This window comes from Anabrus simplex, chromosome 5, assembly GCF_040414725.1.
Source record: "Anabrus simplex isolate iqAnaSimp1 chromosome 5, ASM4041472v1, whole genome shotgun sequence".
Lineage (NCBI taxonomy): Eukaryota > Metazoa > Arthropoda > Insecta > Orthoptera > Tettigoniidae > Anabrus > Anabrus simplex.
In genome coordinates, this window is record NC_090269.1 from 292,170,234 (window position 1) to 292,197,760 (window position 27,527).

The following is a 27,527-nucleotide window of genomic DNA, read 5'->3' on the forward strand; positions in this document are numbered from 1 at the left end:
GTACATAAAAGAAATGATGCACTAAACCAGAACATGCATAACATTTTTGAGCACTATATTTCAGAGAAAGACAATTGATCATCCTGAGTAGCTTCCGAATCGTTGGCTGAATGGTCAGCGTACTGGTCTTCCGCTCAGAGGATCCCTGGGTCGATTCTCAGCCGGGTCGGGGATTTTAACCTTCATTGGTTAACTGCAGTGGCTCGGGGGCTGGGTGTTTGTGCTGTCCCCAACATCCCTGCAACTCACACACCACACATAACACTATCCTCCTTCACAATAACACGCAGTTACCTACATATTGCAGATGCCGCCCACCCTCATAGGAGGGTCTGCCTTACAAGGGCAGCACTCGGCTAGAAATAGCCGCACGAAATTATTATTATTATTATTATTATTATTATTATTATTATTATTATTATTATTATTATCCTGAGTAGCGAATGAAACATTGTACCTATGAGCTAATATGAATATAAATGAGAATCATCTTATTTCTAAATTTTTGAAAGAAAAACATACGGGTTAACTTCAGAAGATGGTCTTGAGCCCTAACATCGCCATAAATAAAGTCATCCTCTAATTTCTGCCTGTCTGTCTGTCTGTCTGTCTCTCTGTCTGTCTGTCAAACAAAACTACTGGAAGCTCTAATTTTATCAAGTTTACGGCTTCAGGAGGTTACTTTTTGTACTAAAGAGATTGTGTGATCACAACGTTAGACGTGCACTTCACAATGTGGGAGTAAATAAATTAAGACAAATATGGATACGTTTCTGGAATGGGGTCTAGCTGGAATTAGCGTCATCTGTTTTCCCACACCATTGTAACCATGGCAACCAGTGTTGGTCAATATACACAATGTCAGTAGCGTCAACTTCTCAATGTGAACTTTCTTCTTGTAACTAAGAACAAGAGAACTGAGGGCCGTGTTACTCTTCAGTCCAAAATTAAAATCCTTGAACTGACCGGAAAACGAAACGAGGGCCATAGAATAAGAGATAGGCAGCCTACTTCTTCACCATAGGGATGGCTGATAATAATAACTATTATTATTATTATTATTATTATTATTATTATTATTATTATTATTATTATTATTATTATTATTATTATTGTACCGGGTGGTACACCTTTACGCCGCAATTTTAAATCTTCCGCCAATAAGTACTCCTCTACAGGAGAAACTCTGAACTTTAAAAACCTAGATCAACTCATTTAGTTTCTCAGAAGATGTCACTACCATAAATTGTGTGATTACAAAGTTGTCAGTACTGTGTGGATTTCAACTTGTTTTGTTTCTATTGATCAAGAAGTGTGGACATTCTCTTATAGATGTCTCTACTAAAAACCTATGACCATGCACCCTGGTGCGAAGTGGAAGGACTTTATTTGAAGAAATTTTGTATTCATAAGTTTGTTCTTTACTAAATTTCGTTCTTTCATTTGTGGGTTGGCAATATTAATATTTTATTTCCGCCAGTTTTGAAGTGAGCCAATCCAGAATTTCTGTAATTAATTTTTGACCAATCATGTATTTCTTCTCCGACTTTGAGTGTATTTTCAAGACGGACCAATAAAGAAAGAGGGTGTGGCTTGACTATTCATGAAAGGTCTCGAATCTTCCACGAGGGTATAAAAACTGCTGATTTTCTTGTCTCTTGGCCACTCGAACTACATCTAGCATAGTGTATGGAAGTGTAGCAGGAGGCGGGAAGCACCTCTTTCATCCGGCAGCAGCTCTTCAACAAGGTAATGGCCGCTTAACATCTTTATTTCTTGCTAGCTCAGCAGTTTAATCCGCGGGGAAGGTCCGAAACCTTTATTATGTAACCAATCTTCAAACATGTAAATTGCCGTCACTTTTGTAAAACTTCATATATCTTTAACTGTAAATCGGGGATAGAGAGTGCTTTACCCTGTCCAGCTCCCCTTCATTTTGAATTTGATGTGACTACGTTTTCGTAACCGTTCTTCTACTTTTCCTTAATGTGTTAAATTTATTCTGTATACGAGTCACCTCCATAGTTTGGGAATAGCCCCTGTTTCATCGGCCTAGTGCCTCTTAGGTTTTAAGAAGTTTCATGTAGGAGTGCAGATCCACGCCTCCATTCAGTTTTGCATTTTGGGCCATTAATTTAACCTATTATTTTTCTACTAAGGCCATTAGGTTGGGTAAAGATACCCCTGTTTCTTTGTAAGTGTGCCTTGAGGGCAGTGAATAGTAAAGTCCGTTGTGGTCTTTGATAGGTTCAGAACGTTGAGAGGGGGTCAGCTCTTTCTTGTATTTGGATATGTGCCTCTAGGAGGCTTGACATTGCTAGGTGGGAGCAAGTGCTCCATGTAATTAGGGGTTTTCTGCCCTTTGGTAATATGTGGTTGTGAGCTGAGAGCTCAGAAATTGTAAAAATTAGGGCTTGTGGCCCAGATTGTTTAATTGTCTCTAAATCTTGGCTTTCCTGGTCTTGTACCTGATTTAACTTGTTGTTATTGGTTAAAATCTGAAGCTTTATGTGAAACTCGTTAAGTTTTGCTGTTGTTGAAAATATAACCTTTAATGCAACTTTAATCAATATCTCTGCTTTGTAGTTAGACCCATTCCAGCCCGCACCTTCTTTCACGTCTGCATTCCACGGGTAACCCCGTAACAAGTGGTAGCAGAGCGTGGTTGAATGGGTCTCAGTTAAGCCCCTTTTGACGGCTAAACATTGTCTTTGATTTGAATTCTAACAATTTTCTCAGTTGCTGGAAATTTCCGTTTGATGTTTTCTAAATTTGTCAAGTTTTTGTCATCATATCCGGCACTCGCGAAGTCCTCCATCCCCCCTTATTGCGCAAGGAGGAATTGATTTATGAATTAACCTTTAAAAATGTTCAATCTGGAGGCACGGTTGCAGCCGATACCACCAAACTTAAGGATTCCTCGATTTGCCGATTAGTATCCCAAATTTGGGAGAGAAAGATATTGATGAGGCTCTCTCCACTATCACTGACAATACTACTGAGCTAGCATCTGTAGTTAGTTTTTTTTTAAAGTGAGTGATCCATCTCCAAATCAACTCAAAAGAGTACAGGCTAGATTGTACCATTTTTCCAATAGAGTATTGTCTCATAAGTTAAATGAACTTCAGGGTAAGGAGGCTAGTGCTCTTGTTGAACACCTTTCTAAAATGTCCAGTAAAGTTGGTAAATTGTTATCTGGATCCGCTACTCCCAAAACCGACCAGCCCGCCGTGGTAAACGTAGCTAGCGAGGAGGTTTCGTCCAAGGGTGAAGAAGGTAGAAAATCTGTGGTAACTCAACAAACTTCTGCCCCATTAGAAAATGAATCTCGTCTTCGAAGCCCAAAAACGTCGTACCTCAATACCATCATTTGTGTTGAATAATGCACCATCTGAAGCAGCTTCTCCGCCCCTTAGGCGTTTACCTACCATGCCACCCGGGTTCAGTAGTTTGCCTCATCCATTAGCGATGTTGCTTAGGGGTATTTCCAAGTTTTCTGTTAACTCTACCAGTGATGTCATTTCATTTTTAAGATTTTTAGTCGAGTTCCAGGATCACGCCCTTGTCTTTTCTCTTTCCCCATGTCAAATTCTTCAGATTATTTATCCCTATGCCATCGGTGTCCTTTCAGACAAAATAGTAAGAGCCATAGCTGATCAATCCTCTATAGAAGACTTCCATGCCCACCTGTTAGCTAATTTCATTCCGGCTCGAGCTAGGTCATCTCTAATTCAAAAGTATTATTATAGAGTACAGCGACTGGATGAAAATCTTGCCGACTTCATCCAAGACATTAAATTCTTTCACCTCTGCATTCCACGGGTAACCCCGTAACAATTATTATTATTATACGCCGGGCTGAGTGGCTCAGACGGTTGAGGCGCTGGCCTTCTGACCCCAACTTGGCAGGTTCGATCCTGGCTCAGTCCGGTGGTATTTGAAGGTACCCAAATACGTCAGCCTCGTGTCGGTAGATTTACTGGCACGTAAAGGACTAAATTCCGGCACCTCGGTGTCTCCGAAAACCGTAAGAGTAGTTAGTGGGACGTAAAGCAAATAACATTATTATTATTATTATTATTATTATTATTATTATTATTATTATTATTATTATTATTATTATTATTATATACCTACGAGGTCAAGAATGTCTGCTATTTTCTCACAATTCATGAGCCTTACACATTATTTTGTGGATGCACTCACTGTTCCTTCGATTTCCCAAAAACCTGTATCTCGCCTCCGGGTGAAGTCAAAGGATGTTCCCCTGCAAATCGTAAGAGGCTACTACGAGGGGAACAATCAAATAATCTGTATTTGCTCTCTCGTCTTCGAAGCCCAAAAACGTATCCATGATCCTAAGCTTGTCCGCGTAACGGCAAAAATGAACGAATGCGAATTTTTAAAATGAACATGCAAATTAGTGAATTCAATGTATTTCCAGTATTGCCCACACGGATCCTCAACCATCTGTTCTCAAACGAGACAATCACTCTGTTTTCGTGGGCCAAGCATAATTTTATTGAATGATGTCACCATGTCATTCGTAGAAGTCTGAGGATTCGTGACTGAACTTTTAGAGACCAACATCTTGATAAACAAAATCTACACTATCTTATAAATAAAGTTGTAGGGGGTCCGCTGTCTGTAATTTCGATTGTTTTGCCAATTTTTCAGATATTTATCCGTTTTAGGTCAATTCAAGACCGAATCTGTGGTGTTTACTTTTCCTGTCTGCTTGTCTCTTTGTTTGTTTGTTCCACCATGACGGCAAAACGGCTGGATAGATTTCAACCAAACTTCATATTTGGAGTATATTCATCCCAAGGAAGGTTTCTATATGCATTTCATTTTAAAATATTTAATTAGACGGAGGTTTATAGGAAAACCAGAACGGTTTTCCTCCATTTTCTCTTATACTATTGATTTCCTGTAAACTCTGTGGACCGTGTGTGAAACGTCTCTTCATTATAAACAACTTTGGTTATGTTCATAATTTACCTTACTATTCAAATGACGGAGAAATTTACTATTTTCTGCGGGTATCACGGTCTGCGTATGTGACCGACAGACCGACAACGAACGTACAGGTTGCCATGGCAACGTCTCTGACTGCTTGCCAGCAGGGAAGTAACGTATTGCCATTTTCCTCATCATACCTTTAAATTCATGGTTGTTCCTTGGGTAGAAGGCAAGAGAGGGCCTCATTCGGCCATTCTGCGGGATATTGGCGGAATATCGTTGGAGTTTATTACCGTCCTCGAATAGCTTAAGTAATAACACCATTGGCCATCTTATCTGTTGACCTAAGAATGCCTGCGCCTAAATTTCTCATCTGTTACCTCTTTCTTTATATCCATAACTCACACCAGCATAATTTATTGAGGGGCATTTGACTTTCCAATACATTCACTTGGTATTTACATATTTGTCGTCATCCGGCTGTCCTCAGTTTTTAATCTATTTTCTATTAATTTCAACTTTCTTTACTCAATTATTTACTTTCTTAATTACACCGTATGTATGCGAGTGCTAATCCCGAAAGCTTGACACTCTTTCCTTTGAGGAAATATTCTAAGCTATGCAAATGTATAACTTTCGGCCCCGAAAAATATCGAAATATGGATGTAATTTTAACGACGGTGCACACCTTCGTTTCGGGATAATTGGTGGCTAATCTGTAAGTCTTATCACAAATCAGAAAGCACAATCGCCTTTCATTTTGGAGAGATCTACAACTTTGGTCCTATGACTTTTTAACGTATTTCTATTTCTTATACGTTAAATAGAGCTGTATTTCTCGATTTCAAGTTAATTTTGTACTTTCACACGTATATGTTAACATTAATTTGACACACTTATAGGAAAGATAGAATCATGACATTCGGCACGCACATTGGCATGAGCAGCGGCAATGTGACAGCCAAATTTTATGATTCTATCTGTCACATGAGTATCACAAATATAAAGTAGTATGCGAAAACTGTACAAAATTTCACACCCAATGATTCTAACTCAATGTAAACCATAAATATAGGAGATACGAGAAGATGTCATGGGACCAACCATATAGAACACTGAAAGAGGCGTCTGATGGTGAGGTCCGTTTGCAGATATGTCGCAGAGTTTCAAAGCAGTAACTCTCGAAATAAAGGTCTGCACTTCTAGAGTGTCTGTACATTGACTATTTTGGCGACATTTCTGTACAGTTATCCGTTTCAGGTGTAATAATGACCATCTGCATACTTTTAGCTTTGGTGTCTGTTTGTCTATAAATTGGAAACTACTGGATATATTTCCACCAAAATTCATATTTAGAATTCACCTGTCCATGGGTAGGTTTCAGGGCAAATACTGTTTCTAAATCCATGAAATGACTGGGGGGCTATACGAAACCGAAACCGTGATTTTGCACTCCCACAAAATATACACAACCAAAATAGAAATCTACCTGCCTTAATGGAAATTAATTTTAAACCATTTTTCCCATGTGCATCATTTCGGTAAGAGGATTTATAAGGGAGATATCATTAACCGGACTTAACTTAAGAACGGGCGCGTGTTGAGCGTATTTCTTACAACTTGAAAACTAATTAAGATATTTGAACCAAACTTTATATTTAGCATCCACCTTTCCAAAGGTAGACTTTAAAGGTCAATAACATTTCCTGTTCCTGGAAAGGACTGGCGGTTCATAGGGAACAGAAGTGGTGAATTTACTCTTCCACAATATATAGAATACATGACCAATCTGACTGGAAATCGACCAAATTTGTTGGAAATCCACTTCTAAAACTTTTTTCATGTGTATTTTTTCGACAGAAAGATTAATAAGGGAGATATCATGAATGGTCGGTTTTGCAGGGCAAGTCCAGCAGACATAGACCAAAAGGTGTTGTACGTGGAGCAGATTCCTTATCTATATAAGTAAAATCCTAACGACTGTGTGCCTGAACATTGACTATTTTGGTGAAATGTTCGCACAGCTACGCGTTTAAGGGGTAATAATAACAACCATCTGCATAATTTTTTGGTTTAGTTTCCTGAAAGTCCTAATTTTAACCCTCCTCGCCCAAAATCCACATTGCGGCATAAACTGCCAGACGAACAAGAAAACAGAAATTTGGAAAAATTATACGTTTTAGCCTGTAACGGACAGAACATTTTCAAGAGATTTAAATTTTCCACTTTTTCCCCGAAGAATATCGAAATATGGAGGTAATTTTAATGATGGTGCAGATCTTCGCGAAGTCCTATCGCATAAGGGAAGGCACAATCTCCATTCAATTTTGAGTGATCTACAACCTTGGTCTTATGACTTTTTGTTGTATCTGTATCCCTTTTACGTTTGATTTTTGTCTATTTCTCGACGTTAAGTAAATTTGGACTTTTCACATGCATAATTCATACTTTAAATCACTTATAAGAAAGATAGAATCATCTAACCCTACACGAAAATTGGCCCACCCAGTAGCCATATGTGAGCCAAATGCTATGTATGTAGCTGTCACATAATTATCTGAAAAGTAATGCAATGTGAGATAATCTTACAAATATTTTACCCTATTCAACGTTTCTAACTCAATCGGACCCATGAACAGATCAGATATCATACGACCAGCCATTTAGGCCGCTAAATCCAACGTCTTATGGTACAATCCTTTGTCGATATGACGTCCGTTTTGCAGCAGTCAATCTGTAAATGAAGGTCTGGAATATTTTAAGCATGCATATACTTTCGTATGTCGATCTATAAATATTCACTGATGTCGTGTTGTAGCGATCGAGAAGGGGTGTGTCTGCTATTGTAATCAGTACTCCCCACACCGATTTAGACTGGCAGTAGGAATGGGGTCCTTCTCCAATTCCTGTGTAACTGGCATTAATAAGGCAAGCCTTCCATTGTAATGAATAATTCACTTCTCGATTTGACTTGCAGAAGGCAAGGGAGCATGTAGTTTTGTTCAAACCTCTCCTTACCCGATTGTGTTTGGCTGTAGGCAAGCGTTCCCGCAGTTATAAACAGATGTACCCATCTAAAATGTGACTGGCATTAGGCATAGTTGCCTGCTATTTTGATGGAAACTCACCAACTTAGTGTGACTGGCAGTAAGCTGGCTGGCAGTTTGAAAAAGGGCCTCTCATTATAATAACTGCACAACTCAATTTCGACTGGTAGTAGGGAAGTTGCCAAACATTCTAATGAAAACTGTAATCTGTCTGGAAGTAGGAAAGGGGGCCTGCCATTGTAACGAAAACTCCCAAATCGATTGTGACAGCGCAGTAGGCGATGGGACCTGCAATTATAATGAAAACTTCACACTCGATTGTGAATGGCAGTAGGCAAGTGAGCCTGCCGTTATCATCACAAATCCGTAACAAGCACTTTACATTGGAAACACCGTATTGGGAACCTCCCTATGCTGTTTCTCGGATAACGCTAAGAGACATGCCATTTTAAAACAATTTTATTTACTGTATGTACAGTATTTACTTCGATATTCGAATACAATGTGGAATACCGTAGCGAAGCACGGGTACATTTGCTAGTTAATTATAAATACAGTTAATCAATATATTGCTGTAGCTGTAGCAAATCATCGTATCCTTTTCTAAGTGTTGGTGGTGATTATTGTTTTAAGAGGAAGTACAGCTGGGTAGCCATCCTCTATTAACACTAATCAGAGGAAGACAATTGAAGGAAAGAATGAAGCTATCGGCCAAAGAAAGACAAGGGCCATGAAGGGCGTCAAAATGGAAGGCTCCCTAGGCCTCGAATGCTCTAATACTGTCGTGGTCGGAAAAGAACAAGAGTTGACCAAGGGAGGTCGGATGGGTTAGATGAAAGTGAATATCCTGACACAAGCAAGTGGAAGCAACGTCACGACTCAGCTAAGGGCCCCGTTGTAGCCAACCCACGCTCCCAAGTTAAAAGCCTCTACGGACCCTTTTAGTCGCCTCTTACGGCAGACAGCGGATACCGTGGATGTATTCTACTGCGCCCACCCACAGCAGGATATCGTCCAAGCATTTTTGTATGTCCAAACCTTGTCGGGTATGAAGTGAGATTAAACTTCGTAGCGAGTTTTTACGACCGGATGCACTTCCTGGCATCAATCTCATCACACGCGGTAATGCGCTGAAAAGAATGACATGGTATATGATTGAAATACAGTAAGGAAGAGGGTGAAACCCGGTGCCGGCATATAGCCTACTCCTGTCGAATAGCACCAAGGGGTTTGCTCAAGGCTTAACGTCCCTATAAGAACGGACGAATCACCATCAAGAGCGTCGTATACCATCACGCTATATGAATACTGCAGAAAAATTTGAAAATCCAGGCTTTTTGATACGCAATCTAGTGATTATACCACCATCTCTCTTACCCTGCCGGTCAACATACTGATGATGACTTTTTTTCGACCCCGAGATTCGAACCGGCTAACCACGGTGTCAGACCATATAGCCTTAACGATCATGGCTACTAGGTGGGTCTGGGGAACATCGTCCAAGTAATGAATATAAATTTCACAGGAAGGTGTAGGCCTATCTGCCTTCATGCATTGAAAGAATCAACATTTTACAATTTTCTATATGTCTTGTGGAGACCATGGGATAGAAAAGGTCTAGGAGTGAGGACGAAGCGACCATTGGCTTTAATTAAGGTACATTTGCCTGGAGTGAAAATGATGAGCCATTTTCAGAGCTGCCGACAGTGAGGCTCGAACCCAATATCTCCAGAATATAAGCTGACAGCTACGTGACTCAAACCGCGCAGCCACTCGCTCGGTATTTAGAGAATCCATAAGGTGTGCATGATGATTGAATTAATTGGTACTGAGAAATTAATTTAAGACTAACTGTTGATAGGTTAGCCTTGAAACAATAATAGTAGACTATCTAAGAGAGATGAGTGGCAGCAGAACAGACAAATCGCACCTCAACTATCAGCAATAGTCAGTCAGTGTAACGTGACTGTTGATACGTTTCAGTGGCATAGGACGTGCAGGCCATCAAATTTTGACTTAAAAAACAATCACGATAACAACCGCCACCACTGCCAATTAGTTCCTTACGATAACGACTGAACACTATTTGAACGTCGGCGATACTCACTATCAATCAATCAATCAATCAATCAATCAATCAATCAATCAATCAATCAATCAATCAATCAATCAATCAATCAATCAATCAATCAATCAATCAATCAATCAATCAATCAATCAATCAATCAATCAATCAATCAATGATCTGCAGTTACGGCTGTAAACCTAGCTTTTTCTTAAATATTTTCAAAAACCTGAAATTTATTGAACATTTCGTTTGATAAATTATTCCAATCCGTTATTTATCGACATATAAATGAATACTTGCTCCAGTTTGCTGCAGTGAATTCCATCATTATGCTCATATTACGATATTTCCTACTTTTAAAAGCTCCACTGAAGCCTATCCGTCTGCTAATGTCATTCCACCAAGAAAAATTCTTGCTGCTTTCCTTTGCACCTTTTCCAGTTCTCGTATCAAGTAATCCTGGACCGGGCGAGTTGGCCGTGCGGTTAGGGGCGCGCAGCTTTGAGCTTGCATCCGGGAGATAGTGAGTTCGAGTCCCACTGTCGGCAGCTCTGAATATAGTTTTCCGTTGTTTTCCATTTTTACACCAGGCAAATGCTGGGGCTGTACCTTAATTAAGGCCACGGCTGCTTCCTTCTCATGCCTAGGCCTTTGCTATCCCATCGTCGCCATAAGACCTACTTGTGTCGGTGAGACGTAAAGCATTTTTTTTTAAGTAATCCTGCTGTGGGTCCTATACACTGGAACTATACTCTAATTGAGGTCTTACCAGAAGCTTATACGCTCTCTCCTTTGCATTCTTTCTACAACCCCTGAAGAAGTACCGTACGGCGATCCTCCCTTCAAACTAACCAGAGGAAGAATGGCAGAGGTTCAACACTGAAGGTATCGGCCATAGAAATGTAAGGGCCACGAAGGGCATGAAGATGAAAGATGAACTATTATGCTAGTACATGTGATTCCCTGAAATTTGCGCTGTAGGTGATCATTTTATCACATTTGATCTCTTCCAAGCTGTCCCCTGCCTGGCGTAAGAGACGACTGAAAGGGAACCTCCAGGTGCTCTCAACTTTTCAGCGTGAGGAGGCGACCACAGGTGACCTAGACAATGATTCCACTTACTAGTGCCAGGCTCCGCATTTTCTTCTTTCCTAACTGGCCTCCATCGTCATCATCATCATCAGTGTTCTGCCATATCACAGATCTTCACATGGCAGCTCTCCACGCAATCTTGTCTCTTGCCACCCTCTTTGTTTCCTCATACTTGTATTTTATCCTGATACTGTCCTGCAACTGATATATTCTGCGTCCTCTTTGTCGTTTTCCATTTACCGTTCCTTCTATAGCGTCGATAAGCAAGCAATCTCTCCTCATCCAATGACCAATCCAATTGTAATTTCTCTTCTTGATTACTTTTAATATATTTCTCTCTTCCCCAACTCTTCTCAAGACTTCTTCATTCTTTACTTTTTCTATCCATTGTATACTTTCCATTCTCCTCCATATCCACATCTCAAATGCTTCCAGTCTTCTTTAGTCTTTTCTCAGTCCATACAGTGCCACACGCCATACAAAGCATTTCACGAATCGATTCCTCATGTCTCTATCCATGCCCCCACAAAATGTCTACTCTTCTTATTAAATGCTTCCTACGCAATCGCAATACGAGTTTTCATCTCTCGACTGCACCTCACGTCCTCTGTTAATACATTTCCCAAGTGTTTGAATGCATACACCTGTTCTACTATTTCCTGGCCTAACTTTATGGTTGTCTTCACTTTTCTTGTGCTTATCACCATACATTTTGTCTTTTCTTATTAATTCTCATTCCAAATTCTTCAGAGACAGCATTTAGACCTGCCATCACAGCTCGTTCACTCTCTGCCAGTAGAACCATATCATCAGCAAATCTAATACATTCTGTTCTCCTACCACCAACTTTCACTCCTCTTTTTCCATTCACGCATTTCTGGATAATCTCTTCCAAATACATATTAAAAAGTCGGTTTATTTCCTACCGACTCCACCGGTATCAGGTTTGCAAGATCCTGTACATACGCACAATACGATCTTTCAAGCTTCACCAATGTTACGCCGTATGGTCCTTTCAGCCAATTCCAGCATAAAAAGACAGTTAACCATTGCGACACTTCCACCATTTTTCCATTTTCACTATTTATTATCTACTGACTTTCAATAGCCTAATATCATAGGTTTTACATCCTATTAAGTACCTTTACGGTTTTTGAAGACGCTGATATATCGAAATATTTTACTGCAAGAGTTCATTCCACGTGGGTACTCAGCCCGGCGACTGGTTGCATTCTTAACAACTACACCGTCATTTGTCATGGATGGCCTAATCATCGCTGAAGAAGCATATAAGGGAAATAAGGAGTGAGATAGTTACTATTGCATATCAGTCTGCTAGTCCTTCTAAAATGCTCGCACCAACAGATCCTACGCGCAACATTTTTATACTGTACAATTCATAACAGAACTGGCTGCATAACGAATGGCATCAGCAGTGTCGCTGATACCTCTGTCACTTCTGTCACGGATGAGACAGATACAGATTTATGAAAGTAACAAACTTTTTCTAGCCCGTACCAGAACACATACTGCACTGTGAACACTAGGTCACACCAGCAAAGGCACATGAGATCTCTTTCGTGCCAGTAAATCTACCGTCACAAGGCTGGAATATATGACTACCTTCAAATACCACCAAACTGAGCAGGGATCGAACCCACCCTTCTATGCTACTCAACCAGGTCATTTATTTTTACAGTATACGAAACATCTACCTAAGCGTAGAGGAAATCAAATTCACGGATCTGACATAGGATTGGAAATTCACAATGAGTTTCTAATCTTCTTTCACCTAACAGTTTCTTCACTATTCCTATATTATGGACATCAGTCGTTGCCAGGTCAGAACAAGTTGGTCCATTACTTCTCAAAGGTAGTGCTGTATAATTTTACGTGTGCTTTCAGCTGAGTATAAACTGATGTTACAGTGCAAGGTCTGAACAAATTACGTCACGTCACTTTCCACGATATTCTCAGGTAGTTACGTGTTGTTCTCTATATGTAAAAATTAAGTGACGTCCGTTTGCCTGCTTTCCGAAACAATAACACTTCTAAATCATTAAGCATAATTACAAGTAATTCTGCACAAACTTTCCTCAAGGTAACTGTTATTTGTCTAACTTTACTTCTTTTCAAAATATTGACCAAAATAAAGCATATTTTAATAATAATAATAATAATAATAATAATAATAATAATAATAATAATAATAATAATAATAATAATAATAATAATGTTATTGGCTTTACGTCCTGAGTATATTTTTATAGGTAGATGAAAAATTCAGATGTCAAATCTTACCTTTATGACTGTATAACCATGTATCCTTGCCATTAACCGCCATGATGTGGGAAAATGACGAATGGATGTCGTTTAATGGCCGTGAGGTGAATTGGAGGTGTAGGCCTATGTGTTGTAGTTTGGTGGAAAATCACGCTTAAATAACGAACGATGCAAAGGCGAGAAGTCATAATGCATGACTTTTACTCGTTAATGGCAAGTTTATTTCCTGTAATTAAAACTGTTCCCTATGTTTCTTAAAGCATCTTGTAACAGGATAAGTAACACTAAGTGTAACTTTGAATAAACGTCATCTATAACAAGCCCCCCTTAAGGATCAATCAGAGATTGCACCCACATAAACAAGAATCGGATGTGAAAACAAAATGCTGTTAGAGATAATCTATAGACTATTCGAAACAAAAACAATATCACAAATTTAAAATTACCTGTATAATATGTTTTACAGCCTTTTAAAAACACTAAGATGATTTTTTATTTTCCTACAAGTAAAAAACTCCATGACTACTAATATTTTAAACACTACACGCACAGGATTCATGTAGTCCTGGGTGATGGTAAAAATAACAAATTGACTCTTGACTCCTTTGAAATGAATTCAAAAATATCTCTAAATGGGAATCTTGACAATTTATGGGTTAAAACACCTGCGTACAGTTTGTTGTGAAAAATAGTTGTTGCTCTGCAGTGTATCAAATGTTTTATTCCCGAAACTGAAAATCACACAAAATCGGAATAATGGCGAGAATTTTGCGTATATTGCTCAAGGAAAGAAAAAAGTTCAACTGCTTGTCTGGGACAGATTTTTGCCGTTAACCACTTTGCATGAGCATTTTCACATGTTTTCTGTATAGGTCTGGTTTGTAAGATTAGCATTACACGTTCCCTAACTTAAAATACAAGTATATTACTATTATTATTATTATTATTATTATTATTATTATTATTATTATTTTATTGTTGCAGGACTGTACTACCCTAAAACTTTCATGCTTATCAGATTAATCATTTAGACGTTATATTGGGATAAAATGCTTTACTAACGTCGATGTAACTACCATAGTTGTATTCTACGGACAAATGAGAATTATATATTTCTGGTAACATTGCAATAAATAGAATATTTTCACTAATTAAATGTGCGTCAGCCAACATTCAATGGCATAGGTTATGAGATATGGTGGTTAGAGAGAAAAACTGTCACTAACACATATTTAAACTACCTTTCCAAACACTGAATTGCCATCGCCACAAAATCACAGCTCGTAATTTATAGCCCGCGGTCATTTAATTGCTGATAATTTCCTATCCTCTAACCGCTAGGTTGAACAGGATGTTGATGACTATTAAGGTTTTGATAACTTCAAGGAATTTAAATTTTTAATTAAAACTCTCCACACATTACAGTTGTGGTCTTTAGCAAGCAAAGTATTATGAGGTACAGATGAATGACACCCAGCTTATTGCAATTTTGTGGTAACAGTGAAATTAAAATAACCGCAAGTACAAGGTACAATTATCAAGAGCACAGGTTAGAGCCTTTTAGTTAGAACAAAGGAAATATAAAGCTTTAATCGAACGTTATACGAGCAAAGTTGGTCTGTGGAAGGCACTGTTGAAATTAAGAGTGAATTAATTTTAGCAACACGAAAAGTCATGGTCGGTTGATAATTGCAAAATGTAGAACACAATGTCTTCTAGAAAACAATTTCGTTCAAACTACAGTCCCTGGTATGACAATCAATTATAAATATCCTCTAATTATTTATAAATGACAGCATCGATGAATGCCAGGAAGCTGACACCAGAATAAAATAAATAACATTTCTAGAATTTACTGATGATGATGATGATGCTTGTTGATTAAAGAGGCCTAACAGTTAGGTCTGGCCGACGCGGTAAAGGCGTGCTCGGTTCGCCCGGAAGGACGTGGGTTCGAATCCCCGTCAGGAAGTCGTAAACTTTAAGGAACGAGATTTCCACTTCCGGAGGTGCACATGGCCCTGAGGTTCACTCAGCCTGCACCAAAAATGAGTACCAGGTTAATTTCTGGGGGCAAAGGTGGCCGGGCGTAGAGCTAACCACTCTACCCCATCACGTGCCGATGTTAACAATTGTGGAAGACTTTACCTTCCACTCCTCCAAGAGCCTTCATGGCCTGTACGGAGGTAACTTTGCTTTGCTTTGCTAACAGCTAGGTCATAGGTCCATAGATTTAAATATTTTAGAGAACTTATGCACAGTAAGAATGACGTCGCAATTAAAGTAAATTATATTGCTCGTGATATCAATCTTATTTTAGCTTAAAAAAAAGTCATTCTTCAATAATTTTTTTTCTATTGGCTTTACGTCGCACCGACACAGATATGACTTTTGGCGACGATGGGACAGGAAAGGGCTAGTACTGAGAAGGAAGCGGCCGTGGCCTTAATTAAGGTACAGCCCCAGGATTTGCCTGGTGTGAAAATGGGAAACCACGGAAAACCATCTTCAGGGCTGCCGACAGTAAGGCTCGAACCCACAATCTCCCGAATACTGGATACTGGCCGCACTTAAGCGACTGCAGCTATCGAGCTCGGTATACTCTTCAAATTTCATTTGACACTTTATAAATGTTAAAATTTCACAACGTGGGATTAGTAAAAACAGTTTCACCCATAGACCATATGACTCTTTTTCAGCCCAATGATCTTTTTGTCAAGTGTTGTACTGTAACTAGCGTAACATATTCCAGATCAAAATCGTTCAGAAATTTACAGTAACTCGAGTAATACAATATTGCGCCATGGTGTACTCTTTGAACGGATATTCAGATCATATTCTATACTAAATCTATCTTTTCATGATAATGTTTATAGAATATTGTATAGACTACGTGGGCTATGAATATTTCATTACAACACAGTAACAATGGGATTATGTTTATTAATGCAGAGTAACATAGAAATGGACCAAAAATATATATATACGCAAAGTTAATAGAGTATCAGTATATTATTATTATTATTATTATTATTATTATTATTATTATTATTATTTAGACGTGTGTTGTAAACATATTTACTGAATTATATTAGACACGAATATAACAAAACCTATATAAGCTATATATGGTAAAACCGTTTTCCATTCCCAGTAAGACTTTGCAAAGCGTTCTTGAGCATATGAAATGTCCGCGCTGACACTTCACCGCGTATAATATTTTGGAGGATAAATGAGTTCTACCACCAGATGGGCACATCAGCACAACACGGCCAGTTCAGATAATTATTACTTAAAACTCTGGTGCAATTATATATTACCGAGCTCGATAGCTGCAGTCGCTTAAGTGCGGCCAGTATCCAGTATTCGGAAGATAGTAGGTTCGAACCCCACTATCGGCAGCCCTGAAGATGGTTTTCCGTGGTTTCCCATTTTCACACCAGTCAAAAGCTGGGGCTGTATAATTAAGGCCACGGCCGCTTCCTTCCCATTCCTAGCCCTTTCCTGTCCCATCGTCGCCGTAAGGCCTATCTGTGTCGGTGCGACGTAAAGCAACTAGCAAAAAAAAAAGCAATTATATATTATCGAATTAGTTAATGAGAACATAACTTAAGGGCCGATGACCTAGATTTTAGGCCTATTTAAACAACAAGCATCATCAGAACATAACTGAAGTAGATATCAAATGTTTTTCACATTCCGTAGTAAGAGATTCCATCTGTGTTTCACCATAGATATATTGTCAAGAGAGAAGTAAAAATGTTTTTCCCTTGTTGCACGTTGCGACTTCGGGAGATATTTTTTATATCACTTAAGGTCATACAGAGAAGCATTTGGTTAACTCTTGTTGTCTTCCTATCCCGAAGTTGTTAAAATTGTGAGGCACCGGAAGTCTTTCAGCTTCATAGCCTTTATGACACTTCTCTCTCGTTTCCCGACACCTTGATTCTCCGAAGCGTGAGACTTCTCCATTTTTCATTTCCTTTTGTTTAGTTCTTTAACGTCGCACTAACACATCGCAGGTTTTCGGCGACGGAAAGATGGTAAAAGGCTAGGGTTGGGAAGGTAGCGGTCGTGACCTTATATTTCAATATTATTATTTAATATTATGTAATATTACTATTAAAATAATAATAATAATAATAATAATAATAATAATAATAATAATAATAATGAAATTACGTGGTGTATAGCTTTTAGTGCCTGGAGTGTCCGAGGGACATGTTCGGCTCGCCATGTGGAAGTCTTTTGTTTTGACACCCGTACGTGACCTGCGCGTCGTGATTAGAATGAAATGATGATGAAGACGACAAATACACCCAGCCTCCCTGCCAGCGGAATTAACCAATGATCGTTAAAATTCACGACCCTGATGGGAAAGGAACACGGGATCTCTGTAACCGAAGGCCAGCACGCTAATCATTTAGCCACGGATCCGGATAATAATAATAATAATAATAATAATAATAATAATATAGGTTTTACGTCCCATTACGCCAAGGTGCAGGGATTTAGTCCCGCAGGAGTTTATTTACGTGCCACTAAATCTATGGAGATGAGACCAACGTCTTTGAGCACCTTCAAATAGCATCGGACTGAGTCAGAATCGAACCTGCCAAGTTGGGGTGAAAAGGCCAGCTCCTCAACTGTCTGAGCCACTCAGATATGTTTCAGTTCTGATTACAGAAGAGAGCTGTTCAGTCTTACTTCCTCTTAAGCACCACCTGACTCTTAGGTTATCAGCCCAGAAGCGGTCTGGATCCTCAGCACCAAATTCACTCAGTAAGTGCATAGGCGTGATGCCATCACTATTCCCTTGAGCTTATCAGCCCACCACGGCGCGGTCAGTATGCAGAGATTAGAGAGCATGGAGCACGGCTGGGCGGAACTATGACGTCTCAGAACATGGACCATACCGGTCTTTGCTCTAATGTTTCTCCAGGAAATTATGCTTTTACGTGTTACCGCGCGTCAGTCTCTTCCACTGCCATTCATATCCATCGAATGATTTTCATTTTTGTTCTAGTGAAAACCATTTTCTTCTTCTGTTAAAACATTTTCACGTAAATAAGACGTAATACATTCTACACTTGTTTACAATGGTAATGAATTCTTAAATTTAAATAATAATAATCATAATAATCATAATAATTAATTTGATACAATCCGATGATGTTTTTTCCAGAACGAAACATGTCATTCTGTTTTAATCGAACGTTTTCTTTTTTCTCAGAAGGGCTTGGGGGGGGGGGAGGGTGTGTGGTGCTGGATATTTGGATATTGAAGCTCAGACGATAGAGCACTCACCTTCTGAACTGAAGTTGGCAGGTTCGATCCCGATTCAGTCCAGTGAAGTGTGAAGTTGCTCAAACACGTCAGCCTCGTGTCGGTGTTATAAGTAGCACACAAAAGAACTCCTGAAAGACAAAATTCTGGCACATCAGAACCTCCAAAAACCGTAAAAGTATTTAGTGAGTGGAAAAACAATAACATTCTTACATTTTTTCAGTAATTTTCTAGTTTGATTGAAAAAATGGCGAATGTCTTTTAGTGCCGGGAGTGTCCGAGGACAAGTTCAGCTCACCAGATGCAGGTCTTTCGATTTGACCCTGTAGGCGACCTGCGCGTAATGACGAGGATGAAATGATGGTGAAGACGACACATAAACCCAGCCTCTGTGCAGGCGGAATTAACCAATTATAGTTAAAATTTCCGACCCTGCCGGGAATCGAACCCGGGACCCCTGTGACCAAAGGCCAGCACACTAACCATTTAGCCATGGAGCCGGACTCTAGTTTGATTAATCTTGCATTAGACAGAAAAGCTTTGAAGGCACATATTATCCATCAGACGGCAATATGATGATAAACCATGCATCGAGAGTAGAACAGCTAGTTAAAATATTGTCAGTGTTCGGGCAAAAGATGATCTCTCACCTTGAGACTGGTCACGCCTCCCAGCCACATTTGGATATGCAGTCCATCAGAACAATTTTTCATTGTGTTCATTTTTCCTGTGCTAACGTGTAAAGGAAAATGAACCTTAAGTATATCATACAGTAGGAGTGCGTATATAAGTCATGACCAGACGAGTTGGCCGTGTGGTTAGGGGCGCGTAGCTGTGAGTTTGAATCCGGAAGATAGTGGGTTCGAACCCCACTGTCGGCAGCCCTGAAAATGGTTTTCCGTGGTTTCCTATTTCCACACCAGGCAAATGCTGGGGCTGTACCTTAATTAAGGCCACGGCCGTTTTCTTGCCCCTCCTAGAACTTTCCTATACATTGTCGCCATAAGACCTATCCGTGTCGGTGCGACGTAAAGCAACTAGCAAACAAAAAAAAAAGTCATGCAAACATACATTTCTAGAGTGCGAGTTGCGAACAGCAACGGTATAGCCTACACTGTGAAGTATCAACCTGATCTGCCCTCTAAAGAGAGACATAGGGATTGGGACTCCATATTCCACGCAGAGGATGAGAGAGTTTCTTTGACACTAACTTCAGCAGTAGAATCGTTCAGTATAAGTGTAGCCAACACTTAATGACTAAAAGTAGCTAAAAGTGATTGCCAAAACGGTACGAAATGGGTAAATATGTGGAGTAGCTTGCAAATAGTCGCTGTATGCGTAAGTATAAATCAGAAGACAGGATAGATTTACACATACAGTACACACACTTCTATTGGGGAAGACCCAGCTTAACAAAGGAAAAAAATAGGTTAATATTAATTCGATTGTCAAATTTGCTACAACTGTTGTTGACAATTGCTGCACATATCCCAGTATAGACATGCTTCCTGGCAACCAGAAGCAACTTCAATAATGTCGAAATTCTAATAATTATTATAATATTTTAAAACAAAATGTTCAAAATTTTACGCCTTTTTAACAACATGTCACTGTTTTCCTTATAAATTCCAAGTTTATAAGAATGTTCGTACTTTTCCTTTTTTAAAGTGTGTATCAAGCCTCAACCTACAAAATTAACCTCAAGCACTAACATAGACTGTGATTTAGATATTTTTGTCGAATTTTTATTCCGAGCACTTGAAAATATTAATATTTTTGTAAAAAAAAAAAAAAAAAAAAAGATTGCTCCCATCATTTTGAGCAGCTCTACAAGGGTGCGATATGTTATATAAAATCTAATATAAATCCTATTGTTCTGAATGAGGTACAGATTGTAGTACAACACTATGGGAGGAAACTCTTAAAAAGATCACAATTATCCGTGAAACAGTAAGATAGTTATGAAGGAATCCATGATATATTGTCTAAAAGGCGGGAAATTTTGAACATGTTATGTAAAATTGTTATAAGTAGAATTTTGACATTATTGAAGTTCCTTCTGATTGCTGGGAAGCATGCCAATACTAGGATATGTGCAGCATTTGTCAACAACCTTTGTAGCATATTATATAACAATCGAATGAACACTGGCCTATATCCCCCTTGTTAAGCTGGGTCTCCCCCCCCCCCCTTAAGTAGGCCTATAACAGCTGAAGGAGAAGAAAAATTTATGACATTTCAATTTTTTAATGGTACTGAACTCACCTAATAAAAATGTACATCATCAACATCATTATCATCATCCAAATACCTTGTCACCTGACCCCCTTCCAGAAGCATTTGGGATGTCCGTCGATTATTCTGATCATCTGTAAGCTGCACTTGTTACAACAAATTGAAAAACATACGAAAATCCACATTTTTCCGTACGGCTGAACACATGCTCGACTTCTGTATTAGAATGAGGCAAAGACCGAACGAGCAAACCAGACCAATTCCAAATAGAAATTTTCTATTTCAGCACTTTTATACTAATTAAATTCTAACCAGAATTCAGTCATGGAGGAACTAATTATTTGCTTTACGTCCCACTAACTATTTTTATGGTTTTCGGACGGAGGATCTATTTACCCACTGATTTTTTGGCTTTTCGGAGGATTTTGAAGGTGTCAGGTTGCCAATTTTGAATTTCCTTAACTATATTTCTTCTTGCAAATTGCAAAATACATTCTCTTTGTTGTCATCTGATAAATTGGAAATGCCCATTTCATTCTCAAGTTAATAACCAAAATATGCTACGGAGATAAGGGAGACGAACACGTGAGGAAAGTTGAATCGGAAGTTTTGATGATTATGTATGAAACAGGGATGTTCAATTGCTTTTATTATCATTAATATAAGAATTGTTTCAGAAAATGCACTAACTAGCTGCACTAAAATCTCTAAATGCACTGGAAATTACTATTAAAACTCCAAGATAAATGTGGCTAGAAATGGCTAAATTAGAAAACGAAACTGGCCAAAATACTACAGTTTTTTTTTTTATCAAAAATTTGTGCCCAACTTAATACTCTAAGTGGCCATATCTAGCCAATTAGTGGCTAAATTGACAACCCTGATCAGTACTAATCTAGTAGGACCCAAAGTAATTCGATTCTTCATCGGAGAATCGAACCCTGAAACCTGCATATGAGTTACGAGAAAGTAAAATACCTATAATACTATGTAAACAGCTTATTTCTCCCGCGGGTGGACTCTTAAGGAATAATATTCTATTTAAATCACTGGCACGAAGGCTAGGCCTACGTGAAGCGCAGGAGAACGCAGCCTGGCAGCAACAGCATCCGAGATGGCTGGACCAGCTAAGCTGCTCGACTGCCTTCTCTGCTCGCTTTCATCATTTCATAACTGACCAACGGTAAGACGGGTGGGAAACAGGTTTCTCAGCAGCCGTTCCTCTAAGGTCTAGGTCACGAACAAGGAATCTCAAGAGCCCTCAGTGGTTCACACTGCCGATAAACATCAGCAAACATATGTTACTTGGTCCACACCTTATGCTCAGATTTTTAAAGCCCATTCATCCCGATACCAAATATGTTACGGTAATCTGACTGAAATATTCACCCTAATGCTATGAATTTCCGCGGTTGTCTACATTACACTCCAATTAAGAAATAATCTCTTTGAGGAAGGAGTTTCCTCTTATAATCATGTCTTAAACTGGTCTGTGTACGAAATGAGCAAAATTTAATCGAAGCATTTTTTCACATCGCTATATCTCCCTTAAACTGTTACTCGAAACATCTGGCAACTTGCCTTAGAAACTATTAGAGGCATGTTTTTTTCGCATTAACGATAAACGCGACAATATTTTGGAGCGAATTTGAAATATCTTAACGAACCAAATGATTCTGGTTAAGAAATTAGTGATTTCGTTTTCGCTAATTACGGTGAATTAAAGTGACAAGGCCAGTTTAAAGCAACATTACTTATTTTGCGATAAGTTCGAAAATGCAGCGGAATTCATGGAAAATAAAGGCTCTTGAAACTGTACTCCAATATCATGTATGTGAAGAGAAACAGAAGACAGAATAAGGGTTTCTCATTTCGACAGAAGTATCTCTATACAATCCCTTAATGGTATGGCCATATAAGGGTGAAAGCTATGCCCATGTGAGGTGAAATGGTAATTAGTTATGTAATCTTGATTAGGGCTATATTTTAGATTTAATCAAGATTGCATAAGGAATAATGAATGATAATCAATACTGTTTCCCTTTATTTATCTATCTTTCACGTAAATAATTCACAAATATCACGAATTAAACTTTTTTGAATAACTTTAGGAAAGGATTAAAGTTAAATTAAAGCGAAGGGATCAGCCCTATTTCGCGAAATAACTCGAAAAACGGTTTCCTTTTCGCGAAATCGAACATAAATTAATGTGAAAAAACATGCCTCTAGAAACTGTTTAAGAACGTTAGTTGTATTTTTGCGAGCTCATAAAAGTAAAGGGTGGTTTAATGGTGTTTTAATGTTCGTCCATGTCTATTTGAAGAAATAATAATAATAATAATAATAATAATAATAATAATAATAATAATAATAATAATAATAATAATAATAATAATAATGGAAAATTCTATTTCAAAGCTATTCATAGTAAATATTCAAAACACTGTTTCTAATTTGTTCTTCTTCTTCTTCGTCGTCAATTTATTTCCTCCGATTGGATTTGATTCAGTGTGTGATCATGTGATGTCATAAGAGAACTGTTTGTGTTGGACCAGACCGATTGCAATGAATCTTGGTAACATGATCAATTGACATGAGAACATCTATGCATGCTTGCCGTTGTTATATAGGCTGTCCACAGCGTGATGACATTAGAGATTTTGAACGAAAAACCGGCATAGTAATAAAACGGTAGTATTAATAGAATACACATTTATATACAGATGGCCAAGATTTAATATTGCATACTATACTGTATAATACTTCAGCTTCCATTATGAACGATACAGGAGTATTAAAAACACTTTTGATGCATTCATATACTGTACGTGTTAATAAAATAGGCTAGTTTAACGTGAAATTGTGTTCCTGTCGTCAAAAACTCATTTTCGGTATACAATTTAAAAACAGAATTATAGGTATATTTCTACAGTATATACACAAGGTCATTCTCATTATCAGCTGACTTCTCCGAGTCGCCCAGCTATTTTCAGCAGTGAAATACAGCACTATATTTTACCATTGCCATTGCCATTAACTTCATGATGTGTTACTTTATCACTCATCCAGGTTTTATTGAATCATACCAGAGCCAACCCAAACAGTTTCCTAGTTATTCATTATTTTCATTTTCAGCATTTCAAAGGCTCTTATTATTTTTCTTTCTAAACGACATATTTTCTATGTTTCTTTGCATACAATGACGTTAGTTACAGTATTAGTTACAACCTTCTGAAGTATATCTATCTGGATTTTAGATTAATAAATTCGTATATTTACAACAAACTTCCCTTGCGTCTTCCATACTGCTGTCGTCAGTGGTAATTTACCTAAAGCAACACCTTAAATAAAATATATATTTCATGAAGAGAAAATAAATTCAAGACGTTCATTGAAAGGGAAATTTTGTAAGAAACTAGAATTACGGATTAAGAAGAAGATTTCATTAGATTGGATTCATTTTTTCTGTCAAGATTAGAGTAATTTGGCCCTCTCTTCCAACTAACCAGGTTATGAGATACAATGCATATACAATAATAATCAAAAATGAACATTACTTACGACAGTTAATAGAATATCAATTCAGATAATGATAGTAATGAAATGATGGACGATGATGATGGTAATCACAAAGTAGTAAAATTTCAACAAACAATATTAACTTACGGTAGTGAAGGCCGAGAGGATTCGTCGTGCTGACCACAGGACAGACCTTCGGGCTGAACAGCGGTCGGTTGGTAATCCAAGGCCCTTCGAGGCTCTTGAGCCATGGTGTTTGTTTGTTTGTTTGTAGGTATATTTTATGTTTCACGGAAATTTTGCTCCTATTATCAAACCTAAACAAATATCACGTCAATTTAATGATCCTTGCTAAAATTATACGAAAATTTAATTTACAATAAGTGTATACTAGGTATTTGCGCCCCAGTTCAATTAACCCTTTTGAATATCAATTTTTCTTATACGTTATCAGTCCTAAAAGACTGCAGAAGAACCGAAATAATAATGGCCATTCTAATCCAATATGCCATCAGAGATTTCAACATCCTATCCGATACCTTTCGGACTAAGTCTGGGATGACGTCTCGTCAAAATCTCAGTATATGTTCCGTAGTTCTAACGGGATGTTATGTAATCTCCTCACCACACATTCTCTACATAAGGTACTGTAGTTATATTAATTACTTCTCCTCGATGCTTACGGTCTTGATACTCATAGTAACCGAGCGATTTGGCTGCGTGGTACTGTTCGGGTAGGTGAAAACTTGTATCCGGGAGATGGCGGATTCGAACTCCACCATCGACAGTACTGAAGTTGGTTTACCATTTTCACACCAGAAAATACTGAGACTGTACCTTAATTTAATACTTGGCAGGTTTATTCCCAGTCCTAGTCCTTTCTCATCCAATATTCGTTTCACATTTACCTGAGTTTGCGACGTCAAGGAACCATCATTACAATAACTCATTCAGACCGAATACAACATGTTGGCATAAATAATGAAAGGTTTTTAATTTTTTTATAGTAAGATTAGCATCTTGAACAAATGTATCAAAAATTATTAAAAGTCTAAAGACTTATTGTACATTATTTGCAGAACATCTCTTCGTCTTATATATATTTTGCGTAGGGGCCTCTTTCTTGTGAAAAGCTTATTGATCACGTTAACTTAGTACTTAAGAAATAAGAACTTTAGTTATATTAACTAAACTGCAACTAACTGCAGCTCTAAGTATCATGGTAGTGGAGTAGAGGGGGACTTAGCTAAATCCGCAACGTTAAGGAAAAAGTGAAGTACAATACATTTTGAGAAATTGAATTAACATTGATATACTGGAACAACTGTTACTTATGTTAGGCACACTTATTTAATATTTCAAAACGACGGCATAATTCACTTTCCTTATTAATTCAATTAATTAAAATTGTAATACTTCGACTAAATCCACAACATTCCAAGTAATTTCGCAATAGTCCATGAATTCATTGACAATAACACTCCAAATTATACTACCCGGTACTTGAAAATAGTAATAAATATATTATAGGTTCTCACGGAAAAGAATACTGCCGTCCAAACACAGTAGATAAAATAAGTACTGAAGTTCCTTGATGTTGTAACCAAAGGGATCCACTGGTACAAGAATTTACAGCCTTTACTACCAGTGTATAAGATTTTCAAAGAATGTACGTAAATAAGACAATCAGTACTTGTCCTCACACTGGGGTACAGCCAGAGTAAAGTTATATTCCACTTACAGCGGAATTAACCGTACGGGAATTTAGCCGAACGTCCCCTACATATTCTTATCCTTAGGGTCCATTATGCTGACGTTAGGTCCTATAAATAATAATAATTATCATAATAAGCATCATTATCGTCTTCATTTTAATGAAAATACTTCGAAGTATAGTGGCATGCTTTAATAAAGTGTGAAACTGGACACGGTTCTCTTGTCATTCAATTGTTTACTACCGACTTTAATATTATTGATGAATAAATTTACAAAGTAAGAGTCAGTAAGCTAATTCCTCAATTATGAATTTTCACTACGTATATTCTTAAACGCTTCAACACATATTATTTGCAGAAAATAATAACACAAACCTATTATCTTCAGGACTCCTGAGTGTGAGGATCGAAATCAACACCTCGCGAATGCAAGTTTACATTTACGCGACTCGTAACCTGCAGTCAGTTCACGATGATATTGTCAATATTATTATTATTATTATTATTATTATTATTATTATTATTATTATTATTATTATTATTATTATTATTATTATTATTATTATTAAACTGCGTCGTTTCAAAATAACTTGAATGAAACCGTAACGAGATGACGAAGATTTCGTTCACTATCACTTTGTCTATATAATGTACATTCAAATTTACAAAACTAATTACAGGTACACATTACTCTCACTGACTACCGTTAAATTCTTGAAGTTTCTTAATCTATCACTTTTTTTCCTAAGGTGATATATCTGATATTTATTTTAACAAAGCTTTGAAATCCCAGTATTTATCCATGTGAGCGCGAGACTGTGCCGTTCCCAATGTAGGCCTAAAAGTATGGCCACACCTCAGCGCTCAGCTAAAGGCTCTCGCAGCTGGAAGAGTCTGTAATAACATGAATTAAATCTTGTTGCCTAAGATCTGATAACAAGCGGCTTGAAATTCCAATAAACAACATCGATTTTTTAAGAGATAGCCACACGAAATATTCTTGTTAAGAAGAGCTTAATACAAGAAACATTATAAAGAACAACTTAGTTATGGTTGATTACTGGTCAGATAAAATTGTCACATATCTTCATTGTAATTATAGTTGTAAAATCCTACTGAACTCGTTTTAAGATGTATTTAACTTGAGTATCATTATAAAGGTAACGTAACGCTTACACACACGATAATGTGACGTGAAAATAACGTTAAATTTTGTCCCATCACGTAGGAAATTAGTAAAACTCGGAATATGTCAGAAGGATATATTTATTTGTATTATATCATAAATAGTGAGTAATATTATGATAACTACTGTATATG